General features: G+C 41.4%; 1 long non-coding RNA gene and 1 pseudogene across 1 annotated transcript in view; one reads left to right on the top strand and one right to left on the bottom strand.

The window, feature by feature from the left end:
- Positions 1–16,796: 16,796 nt before the first annotated feature.
- LOC132508350 (uncharacterized) overlaps positions 16,797–22,401 on the bottom strand; it is a 15,233-nt gene continuing 9,628 nt past the window's right edge. The window contains exon 3 of the long non-coding RNA XR_009536544.1: positions 16,797–17,561. This is a non-coding gene — a long non-coding RNA (uncharacterized LOC132508350). The remainder of the gene's footprint in view (positions 17,562–22,401) is intronic.
- On the top strand, positions 18,018–18,860 carry LOC132508347 (small ribosomal subunit protein uS2-like; annotated as a pseudogene).

The raw sequence follows: 22,401 nt of genomic DNA, 5'->3' as shown, positions 1-22,401 counted from the left end.
AAAGCAAACAACCTGTAGCCGTACACATCAGTATGGATGATTCTTAAAATGTGTGAAGAAGAAAATCACAGAAGAATGTCTGCAGTATGATTTCAACAATATAAAATACAAGAGTTAGGCTGAGCTAACAACACATCATTTGGGAGAGCATTCACAGCTGCACAGATATGAAGAGCAAGTGAATGATTACTACCCATATTAGGATGGTGGGAGTCACTTGGGAGGTGTGTGTCACTTGGGAGACCTTATTAAGAATGCAGATTCTGATCCAGTAGGTCTAGGGTGAGGCCAGACATTCTGCATTTCTAACAAGCTCACCTTAGAGAAGTTTGTAAAGCTGAAAAATGGATTAGTAGTTAAAGAGCTGACCAGGCTTTGTCTATGATAAACGAAGCCTCTAAAGTAACAGCGACAGAGTCTCAAGTGGTGGCTTCCCTGGACAGCTTTTTTCTCAACCAGCCTCCCAGGACCCACCCTGTCACTATTACCTCTGAAACCATGGGAGGCCCCGGCCAAGGTTCCCTGCTTCAAACCAAGCCTGGGCCGCAGGAGAGAGGAAGAGCACCCGGCTTTGTCTCCCTGATGAGCCCAGACTGTGTCAGTGGCACTGCCCAGGAAGGGAGTCAAACTGGTTAGTACATTGCACTTAGAAGTTCCTGAGTTTTACAAGTAGGCAGTAGTTTTTCTGGGGAAAAAAAAAATTACAAATATCTATCCAGAAATCCAGAGCAAGTTAGAAAGTCTTGGAACTAAGGAACAGCTTACAGTTGTTCCTTAGTTGATCAGCAAAAACAGTTTTGCTGATCCAAAAATATGTTGCATTTGGCAACACGGGCTGGAGGATGAATTTGCAGCCCCAGAGTTCTGCAGAAGTACCTGAGGGACTATTAGCATAACAAAACTTCCGTTAATACTCTTGCTCTTAAAAAGCAAACCTGACGAGACTTCCCTGGTGGCGCAGTGGTTAAGAATCCACCTGCCAGTGCAGGGGACACAGGTTTGAGCCCTGGTCTGGGAAGATCCCACATGCCGCGGAGCAACTAAGCCTGTGCGCCACAACTACTGAGCCTGCGCTGTAGAGCCCGTGAGCCACAACTACTAAGCCTGCGCCTAGAGCCCCTGCTCCACAACAAAGAGAAGCTTCAGCAAGGAGAAGCCACCGCAATGAGGAGTCCGCACACTGCAACGAAGAGTAGACCCCGCTCTCTGCAACTAGAGAAAGCCTGCGCACAGCAACAGAGACCCAACACAGCCCCCCAAAAATAAAATAAAATAAATAAATAAAATAAAATAAAAAGCAAACATGGAGAAATTGCCATATTTTATATTCTTAAAGCAATGTGAATAAACTTAAGAATGCTTCCTTGTATATCCTGTCATAAAATTGGATTGGTAAAACATTAATGCATGAGGCCATAACATTTAGGGGAGGACTTGACAAAGTGAGATGACATTAGTTTTAGGTTCCAACTAAAATTTTTGCCCCCCCCCTTTTTTTAATAGACTCTGTATACTTATTGACATCTTCTAAAATCTCTGTAGTGTTGTAGTTTTACAACCAGTTTTGGGGGGTGCCATTGCCATACATTTATTGGTAATTCAAATACCCGGTTATTACATAAAAATAACCCATTTCAGACCCAAAGTTTTACTGTCAATTTTGGCAGAACTTACTTTCACTTCTATCTTCCAATTGTTATATTGGGAGGAAATATCCTAGTCATACACTGGGAAACGTGGGTTCTGGTTGTATCGCACAGCAACACCTGTGTTGTAGTTGAAATTCCAGTAAGTATGTGAAACTACCACAAGGATGTAAGGCTAATTTGAAGATGTTAGTAAGTGCCTCCGTAGCTGTCACATGAGGATCCTTGGGAACAGGTAGAAACCAGAGGACTGCGATCCTTAGGTTACTGTAGTTTTTTGTTTTTTAAAAAAAATTTTTTTGTCTGCGCTTCACATCTCACAGGATCTTAGTTCCCCAACCAGGGATGAACCCATGCCCCCTGCAGTGGAAGCACAGAGTCCTAACGACTGGACCACCAGGGAAGTCCTGATTGTAGTATTTTTATTATAAGAACTTGTACACTGATACCACCCTTTTCAGTGGTTTGTCTTCTGTCTTTTGTGGCTGTTTGTTTTGTTTTGTTTTGAATAAGTAAAGTAAGCTAAAATTGGGCCTACTCTGTAGTAATTCCTTTACATGTAAATACTAAATACACTTAAGTGGCTGATAGGATGACAATGACGGCTGGGATGTAAAAGGAACCGGGCCATTGATGAGGTGTTAAAGGCAGAGCACTGGTCTTTCCCCCTCAGATGGATGGACCAGTGGACAGTGGCTCTATTAAGGAAGTTTCTTGCTGTTGCGTGGTACTGAACCCACAGGACAAGGATCTGGCTGGTCTCTGCATTACTTGCTGTGTTGATTCAGTGTTGAACCGCTATTGAGAAACAACAGAGGGAAAAGTATTGCATCAGGCTCTAAGAACTTGCACAAGGCTTTATTTCTTCTCTTTTCTACGCCATCTTGCTACTTCCCCAGCTACTCAATGACCTTCAAACTCACCACACGTTCGTGTCTCACTCCCTAAGTTGTATACACCATTTCTGCTTATGTGCCACTGGCTAAAATTCAGTCAGTGGCCTCTCCTAGCTGCAAGGGAGAATAGGAAGTTTAGCCTTTCCTTCAGCCAAATAAGATCTACTACTGATGAAGAGGGAGGGCACAGATATCAGGGTGGGGGATGTCTAGAAATCTCTCCCACTCATCCACTAAAGTCCACTCATTCTACAAAGTCGAGGATAGGCAACACTTAGCTCTGTTAGGTCTTCCTATTTCTTCCCTAACCTCCCGAGGCAGACTCCTAGTCACTCATTCCTCTGAAGTCCCACTTCTACTTGTGCTTGCTTTTTCACCTTGAGTACAAGATCTGTGAAACTTCCCAGCGCTCATTCTAAATTGTAAGTCCTGAGCCATGGAAACCTACGGCTCAGCTTCACATGGGGGGCTCCATGTTACTCACTTTGTACTTCTAAGAACTGTACGTTTACTTTTGTGTGCAGAACCTGGGACATATGTGGCAGTTAGCAGCCTGAGACCCTTGGACTTCGAAACTATGCTGTTTTCAACATATATTTAAACTACAATATATATTAAGCTAATAAATTTTACGCATAGCCTGAATTATTATACAAGTCAAAATATTTGTTGTTTCTATAAATGACATTTCAGTTTGGTTAAGCTGGTTATCCATACTGATCAGAACCTGTGTTTGGCAGTTGTATATATAGAGCTCCAAGGCTAATGGGGTCTCTGGTTAAAAACAAAAAAACTGGGAGTCAGGGCTTCCCTGGTGGCGCAGTGGTTGGGAGTCCGCCTGCCGATGCAGGGGACATGGGTTCGTGCCCCGGTCCGGGAAGATCCCACATGCCACGGAGCGGCTGGGCCCGTGAGCCATGGCCGCTGAGCCTGCGCGCCCGGAGCCTGTGCTCCGCAACGGGAGAGGCCACAACAGTGAGAGGCCCGCGTACCGCAAAAAAAAAAAAACTGGGAGTCACTGTCCTAGGTGCTCAGGAAACATTTTTTAATGAATGTATGAGGAAACTGTTATTTCTTTCACTACATAAAAAAATTTCGTCCAAAAACTTAGGCCCGTATTCCTTATTGGCAATTCTGAAGTCTGAAAGCTCTTAAAACCAAAAGTTGTTCCATAAGTTTGGCACAAAACTTATTTTGCAGCAAAACCTGGCTTGAACTGACCTAAGACTCAGTTGTGTCATAACATTCCTCCCAAAATACCTGCTGAGCGCTGGTGTTTTGTTGCTTTTTTTTTGTTCTTTGTAACCATGAAAACGTCAAACAGTCAAAGATACCCCTGTTGTAACAGTGAGAAGATAAACAGAAGAAAAGAAGCGTCTCTCATTAACAACAGCACAGACAGTGAAGTTATTACAGAAGCTTGATCCTGGTGTCTGTGAGGCATTTTACTGAAGATTATGGAGTAGAATAATTGTTAAATATGACTTAAAGAAACAGAAGTTGTTTAAGGTATATAGTGCTAATTAACAAAAATTAATAAAAACAAGAAAATGCTGCATAGGACAAAAATGTAAGATCTTGACCATGTTTTGGTTGAGTGGATTCCACAAAAGGGAACATATATCTAGACTATAGCTAGACTGTGCCATGAAGAAAAGAACCTGAAGGTATGTGTGAACATTTATTAGAATTGGCTACAGATATTAAAGAAGCATCATTGTGTAAAATAATCTGAAAATCAAGTGGAACAAGCTTCTAATGATCAGAAAACATCAGAAAATTATGTGGGTAAATTTGATAAAATCATACCTGGTAAAAACCTTATTCTTGAGCAAACTGAGAATGCTGATGAAACAGCTCTTTCCTGGAGATACATTCCTGGAAAGACATCAACAACTCTGAAGAGGGAGATCCACAGGTCTTGGGTGTGCCACAGCTGCTGCCCACGCTAGACAAAACTGGCAGTGACTGGAAAGAGCAGCCTCCAAGATGTCCAAAAGGTGTACATGCCTTACCTGGGCTGCACTATGCAACCAAAACATAGGTAGCCAGAGAAATACAGTAAGTACCCTACATGTGAACCTTCAAGTTTCGAACTTTCAAACCACGTTGTTAGTTCATGTGTCTGGCGTACATTGTCACGTGTGTGCATCCTCTACCTGTGGCTGTGCTTTTGTGTACTTTACTGTACAGTACTGTATAGAATACAGTAGTACAGTATCTATATTTCAAGCCCCGGATGTCCGGAAGCAAGTGTAAAAGCAGTGGTGATGTAGCTGGTACAGCTAAGAAGCGCCAAGTGATAACAATGGAAGCAAGAGTGAAAATAACTGAGAGAGTGGAGCGAGGCGAAAAGATGGTAGACATCGCTTGTTCTTATAACATGAATTGTTCAACCATCGGCACGATTCGAAAGAACACAGACAAGATCATGGAACCTGTGAAGTCTGCTGTGCCGATGATGTCAACAATAATATCGAAGCATGGAAAAGTGATGGAGGAGATGGAGAAACTTCTCGGTGTGGATACAGGATCAGCATCCGTGGTCGAGTCCCGCTTACCTTAATGCTGATTCAAGAGAAAGCTAAAAGCCTTTATGAAGACTTGAAGAAGAAACACAGTGAAGAATCAAAGGGCGCATCTTTTAATGCCAACCATGGCTAGTTTCACCTGTTCAAGGCTACAGCCAAACTTCACAATGTAAAAGTAAGTGGTGAGGCAGTAAGTGCAGATACGGTAGCTGCCCGGGAGTCTCCTGCAACACTTCTAGAAATTCTTGATGAAGGCATGTATTTACCCAAGCAGGTTTTTAATGTGGATGAGACAGGACTGTACTGGAAGAGGATGCCAGACCGAAGTTACATCAGGAAGGAGAAAATGTTGATGTCAGGGTATAACTCAGCAAAGGATAGGCTAACTCTGTTGTTTGGTGGCAATGCTTCTGGCAATATGAAGCTGAAGCCTCTCTTAGTTTATCATTCAGAGAACCCAAGAGCCCTAAAAGACATAGCCAAGGGCTCGCTTCCTGTTGTGTGGAAGAGTAACCCCAAAGCCTGGGTTACACAGGCCATTTTCCAGGACTGGTTTTTCCACCACTTTATCCCGGAGGTAGAGGAATATTGCTTGAAGAAGGACATCCTATTCAAATTCTTTTGCTGCTCGACAATGCTCTGGGCCACCCCCCATTCATGGATGACTTTCATCCCAATGTCAAAGTACTGCATCTACCACCGAATACTACGTCGCTCATCCAACCTATGGACCAAGGAGTTATAGAGGCTTTCAAGAAATATGATTCACATCACACTTTTCATCAGGCAGTAAAGGCAAGTGATGAATCAGGAACAACCTTGTGACAATTTTGGAAGGACTATAACATCTACAAGGCCATAAAAAACATTGACTTTGCTTGGCGTGAGTTTACAGCAGTCACCATGAATGAGGTTTGGAAGAAACTTTGCCTGCAGTTTGTTCACGATTTTTGTAGATTTGAGAAGGTGGATGAGGAGTCCAAAGAGGTCTTCAGCAACTGAGTGACCCTCAGCGAGAAGCTGGAACTAGATCAGCAAGAGGACAACTTCACTGAACGCCCTGCTGTGCAAGACGAGGAGCTTACTAATGAAGACCTGATGCAATTGGAGGCCCAGAGAAAGGATGAAGAGACAAGAGGAGAAGTAACTAAAGAACCAAAGAGATTCACAGCACAGGAAATGGCAAGGGGATTTTCCTTGAGGAGGTACTGTTAGTTTCTGAGGCACAGGACCCAAACGTAGAATGGTACACAAAGGTTGCAGCAGCCATTCAGTATGTAATCCAGTGCTACTGGGTCATTTGTGACGAGAAAAAAAGAGCTACCACCCAGACATCACTGTATCGTTTTTTGAAAAGGGTAGGTAGAATTGAATCCAGCAAGGAACCAGAACCTGTGCCATAATGTCAGGTGTGAGTGACATTGCAGCTTGCCCTCCGTCTCCTATTGCTGAGGAGCTCTACCATCTCCCACCTCCTCTCCCTCCTCCAGTCAGTAACTCTTCTTGCCTGTTCATTTGATGCCAGCCCCTGTATACCAGCTGTTGTACTGTACTACTGTACTTTTCAAGGTACCATACTGTAAGATTAAAAATGTTTCATTTTTTCCGTTTTTTACGTATTATTTGTGTGAAAAATATTATAAAACTATTACAGTACAGTACTATATAGCCAACTGTGTTAGTTGGGTACCTAGGCTAACTTTGCTGGACTTACAAATTGGACTTACGAATGGTGCTCTCTGAACGGAGACTTCGTAAGTAGGGGACTTACTGTACTGTGACGGGTCAAGAAGGATTTTACCATGGCAGTGGGCGTTCACTGCAGGCAGCCTGCTCAGGGAGGACTGTGAGGTTTTACTCTTCCTAAAGAAGTGCTCCACATGCCTACCCTGAACCTCCTGTGATGCCAATGTGAAATTTTACCCTCCGGGAAGAACAAGTAAAATCACTTAAGAAATAAGACAAAAATTGCCCTAGGTGCTTGCTTGCAGCAGTTAACGGGGGCCTCAGCATCAAAGACTTCCTGGAAAAGTTCAGTCCTCAGGATGCCATTAATACAGGTGCTAAGGCTTGGAATTACGGTGATAAATCAATATTAAAAGTGCTTGTCATTGATATGATACATAACCACACACTAATCATGAGAAAAATCAGACAAACTCAAATCGAGTGACATTTTACAAAATACCTGACCAGCACACCACAACAGTTCCAAGGTTATAAAAAGGAGTGACTGAGAAACTGCCACAGACTCAAGGAGACCAAGGAGACATGATGATTAAATGCAACGGGGTAACCTGGATTGGATCCTAGAACAGAAAAAAGGTCATTAATGGGAAAACTGGTGAAATCTGATAAAGTGTGGGCATTAAGGAATAGTATGATACCATTGTTAATTTCTTAGTTTTGGCAAATGTGCCATGGTTACTTAACATTAGGGGAAGATGGGTGCAGAGTATATGGGAACTCTGTAGTATCTTTGCAACTTTTCTGAAAATCTAAGATTATTTCAAAATTAAAAGTCTGTGCTTGGACTTTGGTTTACAGTAGTGTTTGAAGCTAAATCCACAGATGAATACTTTGAAGGATTTCCTATCACTAAGGAGAAGACCACCTTTTGCTAAAAGTTTATCAGCTAAAAGTATAAATTAAGTTGACATCAATGAAACATTCCACATTGACAATGATGCTTCCATTATACATGTCTTGAGTGGGGAAATTGCTGAAGTGTTTTTTTTTTTTTTAAGATTTTGTGTGGATGTATTTTTTTTTCTTGTGGTAAAATACACATCATAAAATTTCCCATCTTAACCATTTTTAAGTGTACAGTTCAGTGGTATTAAAATACAGTCACATTGTTGTACAACCATTGCCATCATCCATCCCCAAAACTCTTTTCATCCTGTGAAACTTAAACTCTTTTCCTTATATAAACAACTCCCCAGCCTGCCCCCGCCTCAGCCCCTGGCAACCACGATCGCAATTTCTGTCTTTATGATTTGGGCTATTCTAAGTACCTCAAATAAGTGGAATCATATAGTATTTGTCTTTTTTGTGACTGGCTTATTTCACTTAGCATAGTGTCCTCAAGGTTCACCCATCCTGTAGCATATTGAAGAATTTCCTTTTTTTTAAGGCTGTATATACTACATTTTGCTTATCCATTCATCAGTGACGGACACTTGAGTTGCTTCCATGTTTTAGCTAATGTGAATAGTGCTGCCATGAAAATGGATGTGCAAATTTCCCTTCGAGACCCAGTTTTAAATTCTTTTGAGTACTTAGCCAGTAGTGGAATTACTGAATTATCTAGTAATTCTATTTTTAACTTTTTGAGGAACTGCCACGTTCTTTTCCACAATGACTGTATCATTTTACATTCCCACCAACAGTGCACAAGTCTTCCAGTTTCTCTACATCCTTTCCAACACTTGATGTTTGGGCTTTTTTTTTTTTTAATCAATTTTATACACATCAGTGTATACATGTCAATCCCCATCGCCCAATTCATCACACTACCACCACCACCACCACCGCCGCTTTCCCCCCTTGGTGTCCATACGTTTGTTCTCTACATCTGTGTCTCAATTTCTGCCCTGCAAACCGGTTCATCTGTACCATTTTTCTAGGTTCCACATATATGCGTTAATATTCAATAGTTGTTTTTCTCTTTCTGACTTACTTCACTCTGTACGACAGTCTCTAGATCCATCCACATCTCAACAAATGACCCAATTTCGTTCCTTTTTATGGCTGAGTAATATTGCATTGTATATATGTACCACATCTTCTTTGTCCATTCGTCTGACGATGGGCATTTAGGTTGCTTCCATGACCTGGCTATTATAAACAGTGCTGCAATGAACATTGGGGTGCATGTGTCTTTTTGAATTATGGTTTTCTCTGGGTATATGCCCAGTAGTGGGATTGCTGGACCATATGGTAATTCTATTTTTAGTTCTCTAAGGAAGCTCCATACTGTCCTCCATATTGGCTGCATCAATTTACACTCCCACCAACAGTGCAAGAGGGTTCCCTTTTCTCCACACCCTCTCCAGCATTTGTTGTTTGTAGATTTTCTGATGATGCCCATTCTAACTGGTGTGAGGTGATACCTTATTGTAGTTTTGATTTGCATCTCTCTAATAATTAGTGATGTTCAGCAGCTTTTCATGTGCTTCTTGGCCATCTGTATGTCCTCTTTGGAGAAATGTCTATTTAGGTCTTCTGCCCATTTTTGGATTGGGTTGTTTGTTTTTTTAATATTGAGCTGCATGAGCTGTTTATAAATTTTGGAGATTAATCCTTTGTCCATTGATTCGTTTGTAAATATTTTCTCCCATTCTGAGGGCTGTCTTTTCATCTTGTTTATGGTTTCCTTTGCTGTGCAAAAGCTTTGAAGTTTCATTAGGTCTCATTTGCTTATTTTTCCTTTTATTTCCATTGCTCTAGGAGGTGAATCAAAAAAGATCTTGCTGAGATTTATGTCAAAGAGTGTTCTTCCTATGTTTTCCTCTAAGAGTTTTATAGTGTCCAGTCTTACATTTATGTCTCTAATCCATTTTAAGTTTATTTTTGTGTATGGTGTTAGGGAGCATTCTAATTTCGTTCTTTTACATGTAGCTGTCCAGTTTTCCCAGCACCACTTATTGAAGAGACCATCTTTTCTCCATTGTATATCCTTGAATCCTTTGTCATAGATTAGTTGACAATAGGTGTGTGGGTTTATCTATGGGCTTTCTATCTTGTTCCATTGACCTATGTTTCTGTTTTTGTGCCAGTAGTATATTGTCTTGATTACTGTAGCTTTGTAGTATAGTCTGAAGTCAGGGAGTCTGATTCCTCCAGCTCCGTTTTTTTCCCTCAAGACTGCTTTGGCTATTCGGGGTCTTTTGTGTCTCCATACAAATTTTAAGATTTTTTGTTCTAGTTCTGTAAAAAATGCCATTGGTAATTTGATAGGGATTGCACTGAATCTGTAGATTGCTTTGGGTAGTACAGTCATTTTCACAATATTGATTCTTCCAATCCAAGAACATGGTATATCTCTCCATCTGTTGGTATCATCTTTAATTTCTTTCATCAGTGTCTTACCGTTTTCTGCATACAGGTCTTTTGTCTCCCTAGGTAGGTTTATTCCTAGGTATTTTACTCTTTTTGTTGCAATGGTAAATGGGAGTGTTTCCTTAATTTCTCTTTCAGATTTTTCATCATTAGTGTGTAGGAATGCAAGAGATTTCTGTGCATTAATTTTGTAACCTGCAACTTTAGCAAATTCATTGATTAGCTCTAGTAGTTTTCTGGTGGCATCTTTAGGATTCTCTATGTATAGTGTCATGTCATCTGCAAACAGTGACAGTTTTACTTCTTCTTTTCCAGTTTGTATTCCTTTTATTTCTTTTTCTTCTCTGATTGCCGTGGCTAGGACTTGCAAAACTATGTTGAATAATAGTGGTGAGAGTGAGCAACCTTGTCTTGTTCCTGATCTTAGAGGAAATGCTTTCAATTTTTCACCATTGAGAATGATGTTTGCTGTGGGTTTGTCATATATGGCCTTTATTATGTTGAGGTAGGTTCCCTCTATGCCCACTTTCTGGAGAGTTTTTATCATAAATCGGTGTTGAATTTTGTCAAAAGCTTTTTCTGCATCTATTGAGAGGATCATATGGTTTTTATTCTTCAATTTGTTAATATGGTGTATCACATTGATTGATTTGCGTATATTGAAGAATCCTTGCATCCCTGGGATAAATCCCACTTGATCGTGGTGTATGATTCTTTTAATGTGTTGTTGGATTCTGTTTGCTAGTATTTTGTTGAGGATTTTTGCATCTATATTCATCAGTAATAGTGTTCTGTAATTTTCTTTTTTTGTAGTATCTTTGTCTGGTTTTGGTATCAGGGTGATGGTTGCCTCATAGAATGAGTCTGGGAGTGTTCCTTCCTCTGCAATATTTTGGAGTTTGAGAAGGATAGGTGTTAGCTCTTCTCTAAATGTTTGATAGAATTCACCTGTGAAGCCATCTGGTCCTGGACTTTTGTTTGTTGGAAGATTTTTAATCACAGTCTCAATTTCAGTGCTTGTGACTGGTCTGTTTATATTTTCTATTTCTTCCTGGTTCAGTCTCGGAAGGTTATACCTTTCTAAGAATTTGTCCATTTCTTCCAGGTTGTCCATTTTATTGGCATACAGCTGCTTGTAGTAGTCTCTTAGGATGCTTTGTATTTCTGCAGTGTCTGCTGTAACTTCTCCTTTTTCATTTCTAATTTTATTGATTTGAGTCCTCTCCCTCTTTTTCTTGATGAGTCTGGCTAATGGTTTATCAATTTTATTTACCTTCTCAAAGAATCAGCTTTTAGTTTTATTGATCTTTGCTATTGTTTTCTTTATTTCTATTTCATTTATTTCTGCTCTGATCTTTATGATTTCTTTCCTTCTGCTAACCTTGGGTTTTGTTTGTTCTTCTTTCTCTAGGTCCTTTAGGTGTAAGGTTAGATTGTTTATTTGAGATTTTTCTTGTTTCTTGACGTAGGCTTGTATAGCTATAAACTTCCCTCTTAGAACTGCTTTTGCTGCATCCCATAGGTTTTTTATTGTCACGTTTTCATTGTCATTTGTCTCTAGATATTTTTTAATTTCCTCTTTGATTTCTTCACCAATCTCTTGGTTATTTAGTAATGTATTGTTTAGCCTCCATGTGTTTGTGTTTACGTTTTCTTCCCCTGTTATCCATTTCTAATCTCACAGTGTTGTGGTCAGAAAAGATGCCTGATATGATTTCAATTTTCTTAAATTTACTGAGGCTTGATTTGTGACCCAAGATGTGATCTATCCTGGAGAATGTTCCATGCGCACTTGAGAAGAAAGTGTAATCTGCTGTTTTTGGATGGAATGTCCTGTAAATATCAATTAAATCTATCTGGTCTGTTGTGTCATTTAAAGCTTCTGTTTCCTTATTTATTTTCATTTTGTATGATCTGTCCATTGGTGTAAGTGAGGTGTTAAAGTCCCCCACTATTATTGTGTTACTGTCGATTTCCTGTTTTAAAGCTATTAGCAGTTGCCTTATGTATTGAGGTGTTCCTATGTTGGGTGCATATATATTTACAGTTGTTATATCTTCTTCTTGGATTGATCCCTTGATCATTATGTAGTGTCCTTCCTTGTCTCTTGTAACATTCTTTAATTTAAAGTCTATGCTTTCTGATATGAGTATTGCTACTCCAGCTTTTTGATTTCCATTTGCATGGAATATGTTTTTCCATCCCCTCACTTTCAGTCTGTATGTGCCCCTAGGTCTGAAGTGGGTCTCTTGTAGACAGCATATAGATGGGTCTTGTTTTTGTATCCATTCAGCAAGCCTGTGTCTTTTGGTTGGAGCATTTAATCCATTCATGTTTAAGGTAATTATCAATACGTATGTTCCTATGACCATTTTCTTAATTGTTTTGGGTTTGTCTTTGTAGGTCCTTTTCTTCTCTTGTGTTTCCCACTTAGAGAAGTTCCTTTAGCATTTGTTGTAAAGCTGGTTTGGTGGTGCTGAATTCTCTTAGCTTTTGCTTGTCTGCAAAGCTTTTGATTTCTCCATCGAATCTGAATAAGACCCTTGCTGGGTAGAGTAATCTTGGTTGTAGATTCTTCCCTTTCATCACTTCAAGTATATCATGCCACTCCCTTCTGGCTTGTAGAGTTTCTACTGAGAAATCAGCTGTTAAACTTATGGGAGTTCCCTTGTATGTTATCTGTCATTTTTCCCTTGCTGCTTTCAATAATTTTTCTTTGTCTTTAATTTTTGCCAGTTTGATTACTATGTGTCTCGGCGTGTTTCTCCTTGGGTTTATCCTGTATGGGACTCTCTGCACTTCCTGGACTTGTGTGGCTATTTCCTTTCCCATGTTAGGGAAGTGTTCGATTATAATCTCTTCAAATATTTTCTCTGGTCCTTCCTCTCTCTCTTCTCCTTCTGGGACCCCTATAATGTGAATGTTGTTGTGTTTAATGTTGTCCCAGAGGTCTCTTAGGCTGTCTTCATTTCTTTTCATTCTTTTTTCTTTATTCTGTTCTGCAGCAGTGAATTACACCATTCTGTCTTCCAGGTCACTTATCTGTTCTTCTGCCTCAGTTATTCTGCTATTGATTCATTCTAGTGTAGTTTTCATTTCAGTTATTGTATTGTTCATCTCTGTTTGTTCTTTAATTCTTCTAAGTCTTTGTTAAACATTTCTTGCATCTTCTCGATCTTTGCTTCCATTCTTTTTCCGAGGTCCTGGATCATCTTCACTATCATTATTCTGAATTCTTTTTCTGGAAGGTTGCCTATCTCCACTTCATCTAGTTGTTTTTCTGGGGTTTCATCTTGCTCCTTCATCTGGTACATAGCCCTCTGCCTTTTCATCTTGTCTATCGTTCTGTGCATGTCGTTGTTTGGGGGTTTTTTGATAGTAGTTATCCTAATGGGTGTGTGAAATGGTTTTAAATATAGTTAATCATGAGGATAACAGTGATGATGGAGACGCATTTGTAAACACAGGTGGTAAAAAAAAGTCCCTACGTGAGATGGTGAAAATGTGTGATCAGTCAGTGGCTAGCTTTGAACCATGAACATTTATCAATGAACATGAGCTTATGGTGGTTTTCATAATTTAAGAGGGACTGCTTAAATGGAAACCTAAATTAATGAAGCACTTGACCTGGGAAAAAGTGCTTAAAATGGTCCTTAGGGGCTGCCCTGGTGGCGCAGTGGTTGAGAGTCCACCTGCCGATGCAGGGGACACGGGTTCGTGCCCTGGTCCGGGAAGATCCCACGTGCCGCATAGTGGCTAGGCCTGTGAGCCATGGCCGCTGAGCCTGTGCATCCAGAGCCTGTGCTCCACAATGGGAGAGGCCACAACAGTGAGAAGCCCGCGTACCGCAAAAAAAAAAAAAAAAAAAAATGGCCCTTAGTCCTGCTCCTGCAATCAGAGGTGCCACTCCAGCTGCTGCTGGTGACAGGCACTGAGGTTCCTCTAAGATGCTCAAGCAACCAGAGGAGATGGATGTTCATGGTTTGTGTATGCACCAGCACATTTAGCTGAAATCGAACCTGCATACATTTAAAGATTTATAAAATGTTTTCTTAGAAATAAGGTTACTAGAGTATTTATATTCTATATTTATCCCACTATTTCATTTAGTGGTTTGTTATTTAAATAAACTATACACTATTTGTCCTAATAAATATTTCACTACAGAAATATTAATATGTTTGACTATCATGTGCTGCCTCAGATCCTGTTAGGGCTACTACATTACATTACATACTACTTCTCAAGAAATCTGAAAAATTCTGAATTCCAAAACTCACCAGGCCCCAGGGATTCTGGATTATAGATTGTGGACCTTCTTTTAGTCAAAAAGCAAATAACGCACTTGTGAGACATCATTCCACTGTTCCAGTTTAAAATCCTTTTTGAACAATTTCTAACATCTGCCACACTTGGCTGTCCAGATTTCTAACTATAGGCATCTACTCTATCTTTCCCTCATAGGATAAAGACCTCTGTTATATTCTGGCACTAATACAAAAACAAAACTTACTTTTTACACAATGAAACTGAAAAGTTTAATCATCTTTGGTGGTAATACTTCTAGACTGTATCATACTCTAATTAGGGGCCTTTATAAGATTATATGAAGCATGAATTAATTTCTCCCTAATAATCCAGCATCATCATTATGAAGATCAGTTATTAATTGTGAAAACAGGGCCTGGCCCCAGACCATCTGGCTTCCTGAGTACTGGTGTTTGCATTTTAGTCTTCCATGCACCCACGGGCTCAGACCCTCCTGGCTGCTCTCTGGGTAACTGCCATAGCATCATCACTGGAAAAGCTTGTTTGGGTTACCTAAAATAAGAATAAATGATCCAGCAGGAGCTTGAACTTCAGACATCTGTTTTGGCTATTCAGAGGCCCTCTTCCCTCCTCCCTACTTTGCAGCTGGATTACTAATAACTGAGGTACCATGTAAATAACGCTGGAGGGCCAAGGCACCATTGTACATTATTCTTCGTCTCTATAAGGATTAAGGGGGCAAATAGAGTCACTAAATCACCCCTTTGGTAGGCCAATGCCACACTTTGCACATCAGGATAACACACACTGGTAGCACAGCGAACACGTTTTGCATGTGTTTTAATATTCTACTCCAAATTGCCTGTGTAGAGGGGAAAAGAAACTAACATTTATAGATGGATTACAGTGTGCTACATGCTTTGTATACTTTACTTCCTTTAATCAAACACAGTGATAGAGATATTATTCCCCTTTTACAGATGAGGACTGAGGTTAAGTACTTTACCAAACCTCTCACAACTATTAAGTGACAGAAAATAGATTATAACCCATCTATGTCTCAAACCCTCCAAATTTTTTCACTTTATTAAAATTTTTTTTAATTTTAAAAATTTTTTTAAATTTGCAAATTTTTTCACTTTATTTAAAAAAAATCACAAAATCAATGCATGCTCGTTATAACAAGACAATCAACACAGATATGCTGATGTCTGTTTCCCAAACCTAATTCTACCCTCGAGGCATACATTTTATTAGCTGTGACCAGGGATCAAACCTGGGCCTCCACAGTGAAAGTGCTGAATCCCTAACCATTAGGCCACTAGGGAACTCCCCGACTCACTATTTTTTTTTTTTTTTTTTTGTGGTACGCTGGCCTCTCACTGCTGTGGCCTCTCCCGTTGCGGAGCACAGGCCCCGGACGCACAGGCTCAGCGGCCATGGCTCACGGGCCCAGCCGCTCCGCGGTACGTGGGATCTTCCCGGACCGGGACACGAACCCGTATCCCCTGCATCGGCAGGCGGACTCTCAACCACTGCGCCACCAGGGAAGCCCCCGACTCACTATTTTTTGACTTTACTATAGTTCAAAAGTGACACGCAGTCAGTGAAACTGTACTCGAATTTTGAATGTTGATCTCTTCCCAGGTTAGCAATATGTGGTCTGATACTCTCGAGATGCTGGGCAGTGGCAGCAAACCGCAGCTGCCAGTCAGCCACACCATCACAAGGGGAAACAGCCAATATTCTGACAACCATTCTGTACCCTGACAACTATTCTGATGCTCACTTTCAATAAAGTATTCAATAAATGACATGAGATATTCAACATTTTATTATAAAATAGGCTTTGTGTTCAAAGATTTTGCCCAACTCTAGGCTAATAGAGTGTTCCGAGCACGTTTAAGGTAGGCAAGGCTAAGCTATGAAGTTCGGAAGGTTAGGTGTATTAAATGCATTTTCAACTTACAATGGGTTTATTGGGATGTAACCCCATCATAAGTCCAGGAAGATCTGTAATCACGTATACACACATATGAAGATTTTCTTGCTTTTTCTAAAAGTAAGGTAATTCCATGAATGTTACTCTGTGACTTTATGACTATATGATATACTCTGTATTACAGATAAACCATAATTTATACAACATTTCCTGACAGAAATTCAAGGGGTTTTTAGGTTTTTGCAATTACAAACAGAGCTTTAATAAACTTTCTTGAACATATAACCTTACAAACTGGAACCTTGACTTCCACAGGCTAAATGAACAAAAATGACAGTACTGAATGTAATCTCTGTATTTTTTAATAGATAGCTGGCCTCATTCCCAAAAGGTACAGCAATTCATATTTACAGCAGCAACATACGAGCGCTCATTTTCTCACCCTCTTGCCAGCACAAAATATCAATCTCTCTACTTTTTGCCTATTTGATAGTCGAAAGGGTATTTCATTGCATTTCCTTGATTACTGGTAAAATTTAGATTTGTGCTCTTCTGTTGTCAGATTTGACTCATAAAAAAAAGTGTGACGTGCAAAGCCAAACAATGGAATCTATCTTCTCTAAGCCCTGGTAGTTATTCTTACAAGACAGGGGCAAGATTCTGTTGGATTCTGTGCAAAGTACACCCTCAGTTAGCCAGCAGGGTCTACACCCAGGGCATCATAGAAAGAAAGGAAAACAAAACTGGACTCTGAGGTGTAGACAGTTCAGAAACAATAAATAAATGAAGAGGTCAGTGGCATTATTTTTTATTAACTTTCAAACTTGGAAACCTTTATCAAAACCAGGTCTTACAGGGGAGGGAGTAGGGAACCTTGAAGACTGGATGGCTCTTTTACAACCCTCGCCCCTCACCTGCTAGGTAAATAAGAAAGAGGAAAAAGAAATGACCAAAAGGGGGAGAGAGAAGAACCCTGTTTCCTTCAGCGAGGGCCAGGCTCCTGTCAGAAAGGGCCGGGTGCCCGGGGCCTCTGATGCAGGAAAGCAGAGGGGAGCTTGGTCTCCCACAAGCTCAGTCCACAATCTCCAACTGAGAGTGAGATCTGAGGACAAGCCAGAAGCAGTCAGTGGAAGAGCCAGCTTCGGTGTAATGACTTCTCAAACCGGAGGTGTGCCTTTAGACACGTCATAGAAATTCTCCAAACCTTCTTTTCCTATTTTGAAAAATGAGAGAGGGGTTTGGAACTTGTGATGTGTAAGGCCACTTCCACCTCTAAGATTCTGTAATTCCAATGATACAATGTTGACAGTGTTCTAATAATTCCACCTCATCTTCAATTGGTATCCATGAAAAAGTTGAAAGATCATACAATTTGGAGTCAAGTCTAGGGTTCAAGTCCCAATCTGCCAACTATGTAACATTAGACAAGCCCTGTAATTCCTCTGAGCCTTTTTCCTCATCTATAAAACTGACAAAATAAATCTCATAGGGTTGTGGTAAGATTCAAGTGAGGGGATATTTGTGAGGGTACTTATAAACTGTAGAGGTTAGAACAAACATAGCAGAACATTCTTACTAAGTCTGATCCCCTTCTGCACTACCCAGACAGGGGTCCGTCCATACGGCGTTGTTCTGGATTCCCATTGTAACTTAAAGGGAAACTTTCACAATGTCCGGAGCCCTTGACTTCCTGCAAATGAAGGAGGAGGATGTACTCAAATTTCTTGCAGCAGGAACCCAGTTAGGTGGCACCAACCTAGACTTCCAAATGGAACAGTACATCCGCGTCTACAACATAAATCTGAAGAGAACCTGCGAGAAGCTTCTGCTGGCAGCTTGTGCCATTGTTGCCATTGAAAACCCAGCAGATGTCAGTGTCGTATCCTCTAGAAATACTGGCCAGCGAGTTGTGCTGAAGTTTGCTGCTGTCACTGGAGCCCCTCCTATTGCTGGCTGCTTCTCTCCTGGAATCTTCACTAACCAGATCCAGGAAGCCTTCCGGGAGCCAAGACTTCCAGTGGTTACTGATCCCAGGGCTGACCACTAGCCTCTCACAGAGGCCTCTTACGCTCACCTGCCTACCATTGCTCTGTGTAACACAGACTCTCGTCTGTGTTATGTGGACACTGCCATCCCATGCAACAACAAGGGAACTCACTCGGGGGGTCTGATGTAGTGGATGCTCGTCCGGGAAGTTCTGTGCATGCGTGGCACCATCTCCCGCGAACACCCATGGGAGGTCACACCTGATCTCTGCTTCTACAGAGATCCTGAAGAGATTGAAAAGGAAGAGCAGGCGGCAGCTGAGAAGGCTGTGACCATGGAGGAATTTCAGGGTGAATGGACCGCTCCAGCTCCTGAGTTCACTGCCCCTCAGCCTGAGGTGGTGGACTGGTCTGAAGGTGTGCAGGTGCCCTCTGTGCCTGTTCAGCAGTTCCCCACTGAAGACTGGTCAGTAGCTCCCACCGCTCAGGCCACTGAATGGGTAGGAACAACCACTGAGTGGTCTTAAGCTGTTCTTCCGCAAACTCGTAAAATGGAAGTAGGTTGACGGAAAATAAACAGTTTCCAAAAAAAACCCCCAAAAAGTCAGTTTCCAAAAAAAAAACCCCAAAAGTCTGAGCCAATCATTTCCATTTTTTAGCTCAATTTAAAATTCACTAATCAAATACTTAAATCATTCATTCCATAAGTACTGACAGAATGTCCCCTGTTTTAGGCACTAGAGATACTTTAGTGAATAAGACACTGGAGGTCATTGATATCATGGAACTTGAAGATGTTCTTTTAACATCTGCATCAGAAAAGGAAATCTGGACATATAAATAGTTTAGCAAGATACATAAAAGGTAAACAAGCTGTGTCCGGTATTGTAGAGATATGAATTCAACAAATATGTATGGAGCTCTTACTATGGTCCCAGACATAAGGACTAGGCACTGTTCTAGGTGTTGGGAGACTCAGCATTGAACAAGACAGACCAAGTCCCTGGCCTTTTGGAGCTTACATTCCACCAGAAGAACTGAATCAATCAGACTGTCACTAATTATATATGGAAGACACAGCCAAAAACAAGTATGAGGCCGATGTGAGAGGTACGAACATAGTTCTGGAGCCAGAGCTTCAGGCTTCTTGTCCTAGCCACACTCAGTTTCCCCTTATCGAAACGGAAGGCACAATAAACTCTAACTTGCCCTCCTCATGCCTCATTTCTCCTTCCAACTATTCACCTTGGACAAGTTAACAGCCTTTACCAAGTAATGAGACGTTTGGGCGTAGAAAATAACCACGACTATTTTTCAGCTGTGCTCAGTTGTTATGGCTTAATTAGGTTTTCAAACAGCATTCATGCACTCTGCAAATGTGTGATTCAGCTCGATCCTTTCCAGGTTCCTTTGAACCTACCCGTGACTCACTTAACGTAAGGACTCCCACAGCCAATAACAGACTACCAGTTTCCATTTAACCTCTAAAGTGTTGACCATTGTGCTGTATATTCAGCTGTATATTCAACAACTGTGGATTCTTTTATATGAGGCACTGTACTAGGTCCTTGCTTCTGGCATTTACAATCATATTTGAAAACTTACGTTAGTTATAAGTCATTTGCATTTCTCTTTTAAGACAGTATGAGTAGATGCCATTTGATTAAATGAGATATAGGAGCTCCCACGAGGGAGACATCACTTCTGACTCAAGCAACTAGGGACGAGGAGGTTGCAGCTCTGATGAGAGCCTGCTTTATCCTGGACATTTTATGTAGATTCTTCAACTTGATGTGGAATGCTTCACAAAGAACTTGGAATCTAAGACCTTGAGTGATGGGAAGAATTAGGAAAGGCAGAAATGAAGTTTCAACTGAATACTAAATGACGGCCCAGTGCTGGCCAGGCACAATGCAAGGTACCAGGAACCCAATGGTGAACAGTGTGGACCTTGTGGTAAAGGGCTTTCAGTGGGGGATACAAACAAATAAACAGGCAACTACAATCACTATATGGTGTGATGTGTGTTACACTAGGTAAAAACACCAAGCTGATGGGAGAACACAGTAAGGTGTATTTGTTAGGAGTCTTTCAGTTGCACTTAATCTAAACTGTGATCGACTGGCTTATGTCACCAGGAACCTCATGGTGGATCCAGGACTTAAACAAGGAAACTCTCTCTCTCTCTCTCTCTGTATCACCATATCCTTTAATTTTGCAGATGGTGTGTTCTTCCAGATGAATATTCTTTGACACAGTGACACCAGAGGCAAGAGGCAGGCTTCCCAGCTAGCTTTAGTGGAAGGAAGTCAGGGAGGGACTCTGGCCCTACTTGGACCATTCAGCTTTCCCTGAAACTGTTGCCCAGGGAAGGGGCACCATGATTAATAAGCTGGGTTTATGCATCTAACCCTGTTGATGGGTGGTAGAGAAAGGGAGAAATACATGCTGGGTCACCAAAAACAATGGCTACCATAAAGAAGCCCCTGAAGGGAACACTGCAATTGTGGAAAACAGCTAGAACACAGAGGAAGGAACGTGCATGGTGAGTTCCTGGGATGGTGGGAGATTAGTCTGGCTGGAGCCGTGGTCACACCTAAGAGCAGGGAGAAAAACCAAGGTCAGCCTGTGGAAGGCTTCGAATGCCTGGCTAAGGACTCTAGGTCAGCCTGATGGATACGTGGTGACAGCTTTGTTCAGAATCTTTCCAATTTTCCTGAAAATCACTCAGAGCAATGAGAACAAAGGTATGAAACGCCTACATGCTTACATCTTCAGTAAAACAAGGAAGTGAGAAATTTCACAAACTTCATAGGGTGTGTAGCATCACCCTCCCTCCCCGAAGCAGCACAGGAAACCATACGTGCGGTTTAGCAGGTGCCTCAGGGAAGACCAGAAATGGCACAAGAGTCCAGAGGGTGGAGGTACAGCGATTCTCAGCAAAAATTCAACTCAGGAGAGTGCTCAGTCTGGGTGGGAATAGATGTGAGCAGGATTAAGAAGGAAGAGGGCAGGAATACTGGGAGAGGAAGGAATTAATCCGTAAGTGCCTGGAGGACCCACGGGTGCAGCTTAGGAAAAAGAGGAGAGCAGGCTGGCAGGAAGGGGCAGAATGCCTGGAAACCAGTGGCTGGGGGAGCAACCAGGGGAGCTCCAGACTAGTTGTAGGAGCTCAGCTGAGCCAGGTTAGAATCCTAAACTGAGAGGAGGTCCCGTTACAGGTAGGTGCTATAAAGTAAAGTACACACCCCCATACCGACAGAAGGAAGCCTTGAGCTGAGAAATGAGGAAAGCTCCCTTGTTCCTATCATGGGATTCTCTTGCCAATAGTTGTTTTAGAAAAATCCAACTCATTCCAAAATGATAAAAACTTATAACTCGGGCTTCCCTGGTGGCGCAGTGGTCGAGAGTCTGCCTGACGATGGAGGGGACACGGGTTCGTGCCCCGGTCCGGGAAGATCCCACATGCCGCGAAGCGGCTGGGCCCGTGAGCCAAGCCCGCTGAGCCTGCGCGTCCGCAGCCTGTGCTCCGCAATGGGAGAGGCCACAACAGCGAGAGGCCCGCGTACAGCAAAAACAAAAACAAAAACAAAAACAAAAACAAAAACAAAAACTTATAACTCAACATCCAATCAAAGGTATTGTAAGAAAAACATCCATACAAATGTACCGTCAGAAGAAAATCTGAAAAGGGGTAACAAAACCTCCCTGCAGACTAAGAAAACTCATCAGAGAAATGTGGCCATAAAGCAGAAGAAAATTTTAACCCAACATCCTATTATGAATTTCGAAAATGTAACGAGGCAGTGGCAGCTATGCAGGGAGCTAACAAAGCAGAAATAACTCAAGGAAGGGACAGTCAGGTCAAGGAACGGAAGGTGACAGACAAGAAGAGGACAGGGAACAGAAATGGGTAGATTGACTAAATAAGGGTAAGAAAAATAAATACAAAACATTTCAGATACAAAAACCAAATTACAAGAAACACAAGAGAGAGGAGACACCACTCTAAGGGACACCATGGAAGATAAAAAGAATAGAAATAAAAGTGAAGAAGAAAAAATGGGA

The sequence above is a fragment of the Lagenorhynchus albirostris genome, chromosome 17 (genome assembly GCF_949774975.1).
Source record: "Lagenorhynchus albirostris chromosome 17, mLagAlb1.1, whole genome shotgun sequence".
Taxonomy (NCBI): Eukaryota; Metazoa; Chordata; class Mammalia; order Artiodactyla; family Delphinidae; genus Lagenorhynchus; species Lagenorhynchus albirostris.
Note: the sequence above shows the minus strand (reverse complement) of the source record. Positions and strands in the feature narration are given on the sequence as shown.